This window comes from Octopus bimaculoides, chromosome 19, assembly GCF_046866305.1.
Source record: "Octopus bimaculoides isolate indiv1 chromosome 19, ASM4686630v1, whole genome shotgun sequence".
In the NCBI taxonomy this organism is placed as follows: domain Eukaryota; kingdom Metazoa; phylum Mollusca; class Cephalopoda; order Octopoda; family Octopodidae; genus Octopus; species Octopus bimaculoides.
In genome coordinates this window covers 14,808,010-14,822,098 of record NC_142946.1, presented here as the reverse complement: position 1 = coordinate 14,822,098, position 14,089 = coordinate 14,808,010, and positions in this window count along the sequence as shown.

The following is a 14,089-nucleotide window of genomic DNA, read 5'->3' as shown; positions in this document are numbered from 1 at the left end:
AGAGACGCACATATCGTCAGCCATTAAGGGACATGTTCAACTGGTTAAGGTCAAGCAACTGACAAGCAAATGTGTGATATTGAGCAGAATATTTACTATAGCGCATCTTTTATAACATAAGAAATCAATGTACATGAAAACACTTCCAATCAGTTAAGATCAGAAGCCGTCAGATCCACCGCCTGGTACTGCATTATTATCATCAATAACATCACTCAGCACCACTCTCCTCCTCCTCTTCTTCCTCCTCCTCATCATCATTTATTACATGAGTTTTCCTTCATCACCTAATTGTATGCTTTTTTTTTATTAAAACATTTTATGATATGCATGTCTTTAGAAAAAGAGTCATCAGTCACTTCGTGAAAACGTTGAAAATGTATCGAAACCCTGAGTAGTATCATTCTTGTTAGAATTCTCTATAATCTACATAGTCATTTGTTTATTAACACGGTGCCACTAAGACATACACCCACTTGAGAATGTAAATTGACTGAGGAGCGATTAAGTCGCCGAGTTATAGAATTTTCTCTTCCTTGTATTCAAATATCAAAAACCTGGTAGTTGTAGCAGATTTTGCGAGATTACATAAAGAAGAAAGCAACAAACATAACAACAGTAATTGAAACAAAAATATCTGTAACATAACCAATGTTAGTAGCAGTTCCGCAACGGAGAACGACAAGTCGACCACAGAAATATCAGCTTAAAAGATAAACAGTAAGAAAGGCTGCATCAGATTCAACAGTAGTAGTAATAGTTGTGCTGGTAAATGGAACAGCGGTAGCAACAGAAGCGACGGCAGCAACAACAATAATAACAACAACGTCAAAAAAAAAAACAGTAACATAAAAATAACTACGATCGCTACTGCAAACCAAATAAGAATGATAGAACGTAGCACAATGTCCCCGTAGACAACAAAGGCGCCATCAACAGTAAGGTGCCCTTTGAGAAGAATCGGGTCAAATTGTGCGGCGTCGCTCAACTGAGGTAAATTGAACGAAGAAGACAACTTTTGTGTTACTACGGAAACATTAGCCGCAACTGCAAGAAATACTGCTTTTTCTCGATGCCTGTGTTTAACAAGTCACTGCCTTGTTGCTGCCACGAACACAGAGGTAGAACGGAGCCTTTGCAATGCATAGAAGTGCATTGACCATATATATCAGACAAAAAATTTAGGCAGATTTCTATTTAGGAGAATCATACTATACGACACTTAATGAATCACCTCTACTGTGATGATTTCGCTCTCATCCCTACTTGTCTCGGATTCGATGCACTAAGCGTAACGACGCTGGGATTCTATCTGAAGCTAGATATTTGATGGAGCCTGAAATGCTTCGTGATGTTGGAGAGCAATATCCTGCTGCGTGGGAAGTGAATGAGAAGGGTGGGATAAACGGTTTCTTGTAACTCGCCTATAAATACTGAATGTCCGGAAAAAGCCTGCAGAATGGGGCTAAGTAGGAAGTGTGGAGACGAAATAGCGAAATTAGGTGAGTGTGAAACAAAGTGTAATCTATAAAGTTTTGGCTCACTCAAGCAAGACATAAATCGGAAATTAGGGCTCGCAGCTGACCACAGCCTTATTACAACTTCAGCAAGGGAAATAGTGGAAACTTGAGCAGCAGAGTAGCAAAGGAACAACAACAACAACAAACACTTAGAGCCCTACATCAATAAGATAATGTGTTGAGAGGATTAGCGAATACTACGTTCTTTAAATGATTAGAGGCAGTCGAGAACGGAAACATCATCCGGAAAACTCTCTGTATCAACGAATATAAACAGAGTGCTCTGACACCATCATCATCGTCATCATCACCATCATCTTATTCCTCCCCCTCCTCATCATCATCAATATCATCACTATTATCTTTAAAGTTAGATAAATTACCGCCAGGTAATCATATGGATTCATTGCGCTCCCTGTTGAAAATTCGTTGGTATAGGTGTTTTATTTCCTCTCGTCTAGAGTAATAGGACTGATTCTCTGTTCTTTTGTTTTTCTTCTAAGATTTCGCATTTTGTTCACACAAGTGCCATATCAATTCCATCAGGTTTAGGCGATACTTGTACGATGTCCCTCAAGTATTTATGTCTTCAACGAAGGAGAATAAAAATCAACAAAGGTCGTTGCTTCTCGACATTGACGATTTTCGTCTTTTTGTCTTTTTTTACTCTCTAACTCTTACATATTATGTAGGAGAATTGACTAAACATTGACTACTACCAGGGGATCTAATATGAAGACGCTGAAAGAGAATTCGCGTTAAATTAAGTTGTTGAATTAGCTGTATAGTAATATTGGTGGTTTGACAAATACGGTGTATAATAAAAGAAAGTGCAGAGGTAATTATATAAATCATTCAAGAGAAACAATATTAAAGAATACGTCATCTTTGCAATAAAGTGGGGCTTTATATTTTTCAGTATAAATCATGAATTTATTTTATTGTTTAAGAATAGGTTTATACTCAAAAGTCATCGTATATTAGAGTTTTATATGTGGAATATCACTTCTTTAAAATAAATAAGAGACGATTATTTTCCCTTTGATATATTTATGTTAGGGCTGCGAGCTGGCAGAATCGTTAGCACGCCGGGCGAAATACTTCGCGGTAAATTATATGCCGTTTACATTATGAGTTTAAATTCCACCGAGGTCGAATTTGCCTTTCATTCTTTCGGGGTTGATTAAATAAGTACCAGTTACGCACTGGTGTCGATGTAATCGACTTAATCCCTTTATCTGTCTTTTTTTGTCCCCTCCATAAGGAAATACATATTTTTTTTATTATGTTTTAATACTTTTCTTATTATGTTGTAACATCAGTGCAATAGTTTTGGATACGAAAAGATCCACAACTTATTTTTATATACATCTGTTGAACATCTAAGATTCATAATCTTCATAGGAAATTTTAGTTTCATTTTCGAGATACTTATCAATGTAATTTTATGTAGTAAAAGCTCAAAGCTTTTCTTCGGATCCAGCAAATCGGTTTATGTATTTACGGCAAATACACCAGCTATGTACAAATCAATAATAGTCAACAGAACAGAATATATTAAAAGACACGTTTTATTATGGAAGAATATATGGTACAATAAATTCCAAATCGTTTATGTTAATATTCATATGATTGATATCAACAAAAACAATTTTGCACAGAATTAGCCGGGACAAATGGAATAATAAGCATACACTTCGTTGGCAGATGATACCAGCTGTACTTACATTGTTGGAATCCATGTAGGAATGTTGTTCGTCATGGAAACCTGTCATATTTTCTTTTCATTCTTGTTTGAATGATGTTCGAATAGTCTTAGGAATATAATGCAAAAACTTTCTGTCTTCAAACGATTTCATAGCGTCTATAAAGATTTTTTTGTTAATACGTCATCATGTAAAACATGTTTAACTTTTTAGGCACGTAATGGTTCAATTGTATTTCACCATATTTATAGAAGAATTTCAGTGCTTCGATGTTTAGGAACTAAAACATTCCAAGTGGGTGAAACAATATCTTAAAAAGGATAAAATATGAAATCTTACATATTAAGCATGCGATGTCACATTCCCTATTTCTCATATGATTCTATAAAAAAATTTGACTATTGAAAAATAGACTTTTTAGAAGCACTACACGTTAATGTATTTCGTTATGTTATTGGTAATTTGAAATGCTTCAAAATGTGTCTTTCATCCTTCCTGAATCATAGGAGTAAATAAGATTGCATGTTCTCGTCATTGGAGAAAACTGCAGCCACATATTACTTTTGAACGATTTCTTCCTATAAAATGTCTCTTTTACTCTTTCACTTGTTTCAGTCATTTACTGGCCATGCTGGAGCACAGCCTTTAGTCAAGCAAATCACCCCCAGGCCTTATTCTTAGTAAGCCTAGTACTTATTCTATCGGTCTCCTTTGACGTTACGGGGATGTAAACGCACCAGCATCGGTTGTCAAGCGATGTTGGGGGGACACACACACACACACAAGCATACCCACACACACACATACACATACACACACACACACACACACACACACACACACACACACACACACACACACACACACACACACATATATATATATATATATATATATATATATATATATATATATATATATATATATATATATATATATATATACACATATACACGACGGGCTCCTTTCAGTTTCCTTCTACCAAATCCATTCACAAGGCATTGGTCAGCCCGAGGCTATATTAGATGACACTTGCCGAAGGCGCCACGCAGTGGGACTGAATCCGGAACCCTCTAGTTCGTGAGCAAGCTACTTACCACACAGCCACTCCTGTGCCTTGCCTGTGAAAATCAGTTCATGGAATCAGTAGTATTTGCATTTTTGTGTCTGTTCCATCTTATGCGAGTTCAATGTCTGGCATTCAGTCTGTTACTACCTTACAAAATCAGACTAGAAGGAAAATTATAGAGTAAAAAACATTTGAATCATATTTTTCCCTACGTTTACGGAGGAATATATTTTTACTAGAACTATGTAGGAAGCTTGTACGAAATTTCAAGTCAGATTTATTTCAAAAGTAGTTGAAGAGTGTAATTTTTTTTTTCAACATATATGAGTATAAGCATTTCCAAAATTTACAGAAATATCGGTAAGAACATTATGATGAAGAAACGCATACACAAGTAGATAAAGGCATCCGTCTTTATGAGATTATTTTCTGAAATAACGTCAACTGTAATAACACTTGTGAGAACCGGGATACGAACAAACCTTCTCTAATAACACTGAAAAGTGTAGAATAATTGATACAAAGGATGCCATCACAGGAATATATTTAAAGGAACCATATGGAGATGCATATATTCGGACATATAAAAGGCAAGTCAAAGGAAATGGGGGATGTTACGTCAACATAAAATGAATATATCTTCTTTATTATATAAGTAAGTCTATAAGGAAACTATATATTGAATAATATATTGAGATGTATTTCATGATATGTGTCGTCTTGAAAGGGCTGAGGACAAAATTTGAAATCTGAAATTTATATAAGTCTTGTGAGTAGGAAGCTAGTCTTTGATCTGTAGAAACCACATTCCAAGGAACATGGGGAAAAAGACAACGTTTTATTTACGTTTGCTTTGAATTCCATGTTAGGGTAATTTGAGGGTATCCCGATATTTGATATACTTTGCTAAACTCAATTGTATTCTAGATTTCTCGACACTAATGGAGATGTTGGCCAATGTCAGAAGAAGAAAACGTGTAGGCTGTGTTGAAAAATATTTTTATATATTGTTGATAGCAGAGTAATGCGGATATACACTTCATTATTAGTTTAGTTTTAGGGAAAAATAATTTGAAATCAGACCGTTCCCGTGCAAGTCGAAATATAGCATGTGGTGAAATAAATTAGAAAAATATAATTTAAGGAATAACAACAAGTCAATGTAAAAAATAAATACCAGTAAAACAGCATCACAGTCTTAACATATGCAATGCTATGGAATTAAAGAGGAACCATCTATATTGTCTCACAAGACATTGATGAAGAACCAAATCTCCCTTTCTACAACCGTATATACAAACAGAAATAGAGTATCAATGACAAGACGATTCGATGACCGAATATATGGTCATGATATGGTAAATTAGAGATGTATAATATAAACTTTACCGGCTATAGTATTTGCCCATCAGTTATTAACATCTGGTGTTTCATAGGTTTTATGTTTGCCACGCGAGACCATTTGGAATCTCGGCATGGATAACACGCAAAAATTAGCACACACTCTTTTCCTAAAACGTATCTATTATCATAAAAACTAAAAGTTACATTAGATTTTGTAACTATAGAAAAATTATTTGACAGTAAACAAGATGGAATGCCAAGGTGAAATACACTTCATCTTTAGTGTTTTAAACCAGTGTTTAAAAGAACAACAGTTTTCATAGTCACACTCATGTGTGGCAAATGCTATACTCATAGACAATAGATGTTTCGAATATCTCAAGGGAAATTTGGAAGCATTCCAACGGTCTGTATGTTATATTCGTGAATTGCATATTGAGAATATTGTACATTAGTCATTTACCAAGCCCTAAATATTAAACTCGGCTTAAATTTCAATAGGATTGCAGTGATGTACTCAATTACATTGAGCCGAATGTATCTTTTCTGAAGTGAAACTCAGCACTCGATGGATTATATGAATACAAACTTACATGCAATCACCCACCCACATGCACGCACACACGCACAAAAACATACACACACACACACACACACACAAATGCACGTATGTGTGCGTGTAATATATGTATGTCTATAATAAATGTATATAAGTACATATATATATATAGGTATATTTACATACAAGTACACACACACACACATACACACACACACACACACACACACACACACACACATATATATATATATATATATGTGTATGTATACATGTATCTATGTGTATACATCAATGCTTACAAACACACACACACGCACACACACACACACACACACACACACATATATATATATATATGATTATATGTGTGTGTGTGTGCGAGTGTGTGCGCGTGTGTGTGTGCGAGTTTGTGCGCGTGTGTGTGTGCTTACGTACGTATGTATCATGAGCACTGAGTAACTAACTAGTCGTCTCCATACCTTCCATTCGCTCTGCCCCCAACACGAACCTACCAAAACGATGGAATTTTTCCAAATTTTTTGTGGCATATTCATAATGTTTATTGTTTATAACTATCATATATGACGTACATAATCCGATCTGGGATCTCTGTTGTTCATTTTTTTTCAAGCTATATCAGATTTAGAACATGAATGATCAATGCGATTCAGCTTTGACCATCTATTTTGCATTCTGATGGAATGCTTCTAGTCCTACAACATTGAATAGCTTTTCCTTTTAAAAACAATTTGCAGCAAGTGTATATGATCTTGCGTGATATTACTCGTAGATTTGTCAGGACGAGATACCATATCATATCGCATAGCAAGCAAACTTCCTATGTAAATCCAGAAGTCGGTAATGTATTTGCTCGGATTTTATCAAGCAAGTAAGTCGGCGTGGTGGCAGAATCGTTAACACGCCGGGTGAAATTCTTCGTGGTATTTCGGCTGTCTTTACGACTTTGCCTTTCATCGAATCGAAGTCGATAAAATAATTACCAGCAGAGTATTGCGATCGGTGTAATTATCTCCCCAATCGGTTTAATTTCTCCTCCGAAATTGCACACAGTTGCGTACGCAGTCAGTACTAGCTGTGTTTACTCCGCAAGTTGTGAAATCTGTCATTGTGAGATCACGTGTATGCTATAGTCTGCAATTTTCTCATGGACAGGAACAAAACGTCAGCATAGAATTTTGCTTCGGCAATATTACGGCCATGTGGTAAGTGGTCGTACGCAATTTATTTGAGTGGCATGTGTGTTTCAAAATCGGAAAAACCACCGTGGGAGGCGAGGAACGATCTGCAACAACTGCCACGTGCCTCTACTCCAGAAATATAGTATTGTGCATCGTGAATTCAACCCCCAGGGCCAGACCATCAATCGAGTATTCTACTGCGAACATTTGAAGCCTTTGATGGAAAACATTCAGCAACAAGGAGCAGATCTGAAGCACGAAGAATTGGATTCTTCATCGAGCTCTCCTCATGCGAGAGTTCCTCGCAAAAATCAACATGGTGTTGCTTCCGTATGCATCCTATTAGCCAGATTTAGCATCTGCCGCCTTCCATCACGTCCCCCAAGATAAAAATGCATTTCAAAGGTCGCTGTTTAACGCCGTTGTCCAAAACCAGACCGGATTTCAGAAGATCTTCACCTCGCTTACGGAAAAATACTTCCAAATCGGATTCCAAAAGAGGCAGGAACGCTTGGACTAGTGTATTGCTGCGCAAGGTGACTATTTTGAAGGAAACTATCTTAAAACTTAGGTAAATAAGTTATTGTTAAGCATAACTAGTTCGAAACTTTTTTATAGCACTTTGTATTTGTTACTGACGTTATGTTGTGTTCTTGGATAGAGAAAGATAAATGTAGAAGACGGTATTGTGTAAAATGCAATGAAACTGTATGTTACCACGTTACGTCCTTATTATTCATTTGTCAGGTAGCTAAAATAGTACAGCATGTGTATGCACTCTCTCTCTGGCATCCTGATTTTAAATCTGAACAAGATTGTCTATGCGTTTCATCTTTTAAGAGTTCATAAATATTTGGTCGATTCTCGTCTCTTTCCTTATTTCACTTTCTTTCTTTATCTTTCAAAGAAGTAGACAATGTTGGAACCTGGAAGGGGATGGGATCAGGTTTCACAACGCCGAAAATATTATATATCGGCATTCCTTCCTTTCTATTAATGTTTATGGATTGACTTCATTCTACCGTTATATTCAATGGATATTTGAAGTTATTCGATAAATTATTGTACACATATATCTTCCAAGTAGTGGGATGTATATCTAATATTGGTTTCAAATTCTGACAGAAGTCGACCTCAGAGGAATTAAAACTCTGAGCTTAAAGACAGACGAAATGCCGCTCAGAATTGTGTGCGGCGTGCAAGCGATTCTGCCATCTCTCCACCCTATCTGTGTATTTAATATCAGCTTCACATTTGTGCACAAAGCCTGCAGTTTCGGGGGAAGGTGTCAGTTGCTTACATTGGCACTAGTATTCAACTTATTTGTATTTTATCGTCCCCGAAAAGATGATTGACAAAGTCAGCATCGACGGAAATCGAACTCAGAATGTAATGACGAACTAAATGTAGCTACAATTTTTCCCCAGTGTGCAAACGACTCTATTAGATCGCTGCCCTGTCTGTATTATTAAATATAGCGTATGTTTATTTAATATTGCTTAAGGTCATCTAATATAACTTATGGAGACGTGTGTAGCACTCAAAGATTAGCATTGTCATTATGAAATAATGAATCCCTGTACCGCACCTTTGCTAAATTTATTATTTAATATAACGGTAGCTTGTCTATTGTCATGTACAACAGATACATGTTTGAAATTGAGATTAGGGAGTGGTTGACTTTGAAACGTTTGCTAATGTCATTAGTAGATACGAATTTGTGCTCGTGAGTTTTTTCGCTTTCTCCTTGAAGTTCTTATTAAGCCTTCAACCAAGTGATAGGAGTGGCATGTTGCTAACAGCAACAGTAAATAGGAATACGTGCTTATGCCTTTTTCCCCTATTTTTATATGATTCACTTATTATGTAAGCCTGCAACATAGAGTAACGATTCAGTTTGAGTGGGAGGATTTGAATCAGTGTTGCGATCCTCAAAAATAAATATAGCTATAGGATGTTTAATAAGATTAAATGGAAAGTAAATTATGTATGTGTTATTTATGTGATCGAATAAGCTTAAGGTTTAGATGTCTTCTGTTTTCTCTAGTTTCAAGATTCATTGAATTCGGGAACGTCGATATCAGAATCTCAAAAATATTCTCCATTACAATAACTTCTTCTGATATTTGATTCACTAAATCTAAGCTTCTGCTTGTGTCTGAATTAAGGTAAGTAGCAGATTTTGTATATTCACTTAGTGTAAGCTTGTGTTTCTGTCGAAATAAAGGTTAGAAGCAGATTTTGTATATTCTGTGTACGTTTATGTCTGTGTTTGTTTGTCCGTTTTAGTTTCTTTTCTAGGATTTTCCAAAATATAACTATTATATGATTATCTGGCTGAGAGGTCTGTAACTTACAATGTGGGTTTCCCCCCTTTTCTACCAGATATTTGTTGAATGAATTTGATATCAAATCGTGCTGGCTACCTCCTCATTTGCACCATATACCACGATGTACCGAGGCATTCTTAATATGATGTGCACTATGCCGGTGATATTTTCATCGCAACGTTCTGAAAGAAATTGTGTTAAGCAATTTATTCACGACACCATGCAAGTAAAACATAGTGGTGAATATTACCGTAATAACAGTAGCATTAACGGTTTCACACCATTCATTGGATACATTCCTCATCATTTATTGGATACATTCAAAACATTTACAGAAGAAACCCTGAATAACATTTAGAAATGCCCAAAATAAACCGTATGCATGCGCTTCTAGTATTTATGCATGAATGCGAAACAATTCACTGATAATGGGTCTAATTTTACTGGTTGGAGGATGCTTATTTTGGCTTCTGACCGTTATCATTCAATCTTCCGCGGGATTGCCTTAGTCATTTGATTCCCATATTATACCTGATTGCGCACAGTAATATTGCGACGTCAAGCAAAATTTCTACGATGAACATTAATAAATTCGATTGTTTATTTTTTACAAAAAAATATGTTTTGCATCATAGAAATATCCCCAGTAGACAATGCGTTCCCGTAAAACTTAAGTAAGAAAGAAAGAAAGCAAAAAAGAAACAAAGAAGGAAAGAGAGACACAAAGAAACATTGATGGACAGCAGGCAGTGCAGTAAAAAGTTTTCATACGCCGATTACAATAAATATTAACAATTGTTCATTCCTGAAAATGAAGTATGTTATCTGAACACTTTTTTAATACTGATGTGTGAGGCCTTTAATTTCGCTTCTGATATGAATTGATTTTAAATATATTTTATATGATGTTCTTTCACATGTTTTGTGTGTGTATCGGATATTCTTTATTATTCGTGTGCATTGTTCCAATTCGTAACGTCTTCCTTAATTTACGTAGATGAAGTTTGTTTTTCCAGATTTTAGTTTGTCATTCCTCAGGTTGAATAATTCAGTTGTTAGTTCGGGGTCTACTCCATTTCTGTCACTTGTTTCAGTAATTTTACACAGCCTTGAAGGTGTTTGTTTTTTAGTCCAGAAAATCGACCACAAGAGCTTATTTCTTAAGCCTAGTACTCATTTTATCGGTCTTTTTGACGGAAACATACCAACACCAGTTGTCAAGTGATAATTGAGGGAACAAAAAAAAAAAAACACGCATAGGTATGTATGTTTAGGTGCATATACATACATACTGAACCCGGAATCATGTAGTTGGGAAGCAAGCTTCGTTATTTCATCAAATTAGCCATACAGGCTTTACATACATAGAAACACATACGGGCTGGACAACAATACAAATGAAATGAATGATGAGTAAAATAATGATATTGGTGAGGGAAGCAAACGACGCCCGCTTATCGATGCTTCCCGAAAACATGGTTCTTTTTCTCTCTTTTATAAAACCAATTGATGTTATAAACCTTTGACCAGAGTTCAATGGGACACAAGGAAAACAAGAAGATTATTTATGTTATAGTACTTGGAATAAGTTGCGCAATCCTCCTCGTTTTAATGGGTTTTTGTGTTGATAGTTGGTGTTTCAATTATACAATTATACAGAAAATGATAGTTTGGAAAATTTGAGAAAACTTTGACATATTTCTTTAGTAAAATCAACTTGTGTAGAGTTATAGCATGGTTAGAGATGTTTTACCACACAAACGTATGCGATAGTGACTTATCTTTGGTTATTTAAAACTTAGAAGGATCCAAAACCGGATGCAGCTGCACGTTATGTCATATTGGGCTTTATTTTTGCACAAAGAAGAAAGCTCATTTTCAAGAAAGCTCTAGAAGTTTATTGTACTCAACAAAACAAGATTTGACAGCACCACCTCCATATATAAATCATTATCAGAATGTATTTCGTTCTACTACAAACACTCCAATTGAGTGCATGCTTACATGTATATATATATATATATATATATATATATATATATATATATATATATATATATATATATATATATATATATATATATATATATATATATATATACATAAGGAGAGAGAAAGAGATTGATAAATAGACAGATAGATCTAGATATATAGATATACAGATAGATAGATAGATAGATAGACATAGATAAAGATGTACGAATATATACTTGCATGTATGGATGTTTGTATGTGCGTGTATGTAAGTATGTAATTATATATGAGAGTGAGAGAGAGAGAGAGAGAGAGAGAGAGAGAGAGAGAGAGAGAGAGAGAGAGAGAGAGAGAAAGATAGAGAGAAAGAGAAAGACAGACAGACAGAGGCAGAGATATTGATATAAGTTCTCATATATTCGCTCTCGATTACATAACAGCCACAAAAGTCGATATCTAAGCAACTTCTCAAACTATATAACTTACGCAAAAAAATATCTATTTTAAATACTATTCTGGATTTTGTCCATCTAATTTCACATCTCTCACTGTCAATACATGGTCATCCCTATTAGCATAAACGTATCTACTTCAGTGCAAGTTTAGCTGTTTCTCTATTTTCTTCGCCTACTCTGTATAGTTTCGATGATGTCGTTTTTATCCATTTTTCTCAATTTCTTACGCACGCTTATTTCCATTTGTTCCGGCATGATAGCAAAGAAACACGTTTCTCTAGAATCAGCTTAAAGATACATTGCTTTCTTTTATTTATTTATTCATCTCAGATGATTATGTCGTGGTTTATCTTCATACTGCTGACATTTTAGTTTCTTCTAAGATGTTTCTGAATTATTGTTTCTAGATTGAACCTGTGTCCTTCAATGAATCATTCGTTCTATCTCCTTTCATTTTGTGCCTCTTCGTTGTAAATGTTATCAGTTCTCTGGCGCTTAACATTACATCCCATGCCACTTATTTATTTATTTATTATTGTTGCAAGACAGAAGCATGGACTATAAAGCATTCATTTCTAATCTATCAATTGCATGCAGCAGGTACGCTGTCATAGACCTTAACATTCTAATTTTTTGTTTCATTATCGAATTCATTCATAAAGCTGGATATTTTCTCCCGAGATACCCTTAACAATTCCACCTAGGTTCTATATCACGGCTTTGCTAAACAGAACTACATTCAATAAATCATGAGAAACGCGATTTACATTTCAGTTAATGGTTATCTCAGAATGCTTATCGTGCACTACCACATGCAATATTAATTTTCAAATGTTACACGCAATTATTGTAAGCACTTATATTCGATTTCTTAAATTGCATTCCAGTACAAAATTTACAGCGAATATTTTCTTTCAATTCGCTAACCTTGATAAAGCCTTTCCAATGCATCTGTGATATTTTGTACTCATTTCATTCAATATATCGCTTCCCTGAAGGGAACAACCTTCAGGGAATTTAGTAAATTATATCGATCTAGTATTTTTATAGGACTTATTGCAACGTGTGCTTAACATGGGAAATGAAAATGGGTAGTGATAAAACAGGGAGATAGCTAAATCAGACATAATATTGCAGGATTTACTGCTTGAAATATACCGAACACACCAGACGCTTATACATCTAGAAACACGTATGAGCATATAAGTATATAAACCCTTGTGTATGTAAGGATGGTTAATATACTTATATGCTCATACGTGTTTCTAGATGTATAAGCGTCTGGTGTGTTCGGTATATTTCAAGCAGTAAATCCTGCAATATTATGTCTGATTTAGCTATCTCCCTGTTTTATCACTACCCATTTTCATTTCCCATGTTAAGCACACGTTGCAATAAGTCCTATAAAAATACTAGATCGATATAATTTACGGAAAAATTTGGATAAGTACTGTTTTCACTTTGCTAAAGATTTTCTACTATTTGAAAATAATATGTATTCTTGTTTTTATACTATTCATTTGATTCTTTATAGATTATTTTAATAGATAACTTATTTAACACTATATTATTTAGAAGTTATAGTTTCATTTCAACATAATATTAGAAGTTCGATTGGAATAGTGTTGATATATTTTCGATTATTTTTGATTAATATTATTTGATTAATTACTAATCTTTATAGTTTATAATATCGTTAAAGTTTTTTTAAAATCAAAACTTTGTATATATATATAAAGTTTAACCTTTTATTCTTAATAATTTTTTCTTTCCTAATTTTTTCATTCATAATTTTTTCCATTCATAATTTTTTCATTCATATTTTTTATTATTACGTTTGTAGAAATAAATAATCTTGTATTTTTCTATTATTCAATTGATCTTTAATCATAATTAAATAAACGTCTTTAGCTTTAAATAGTATAGCTTT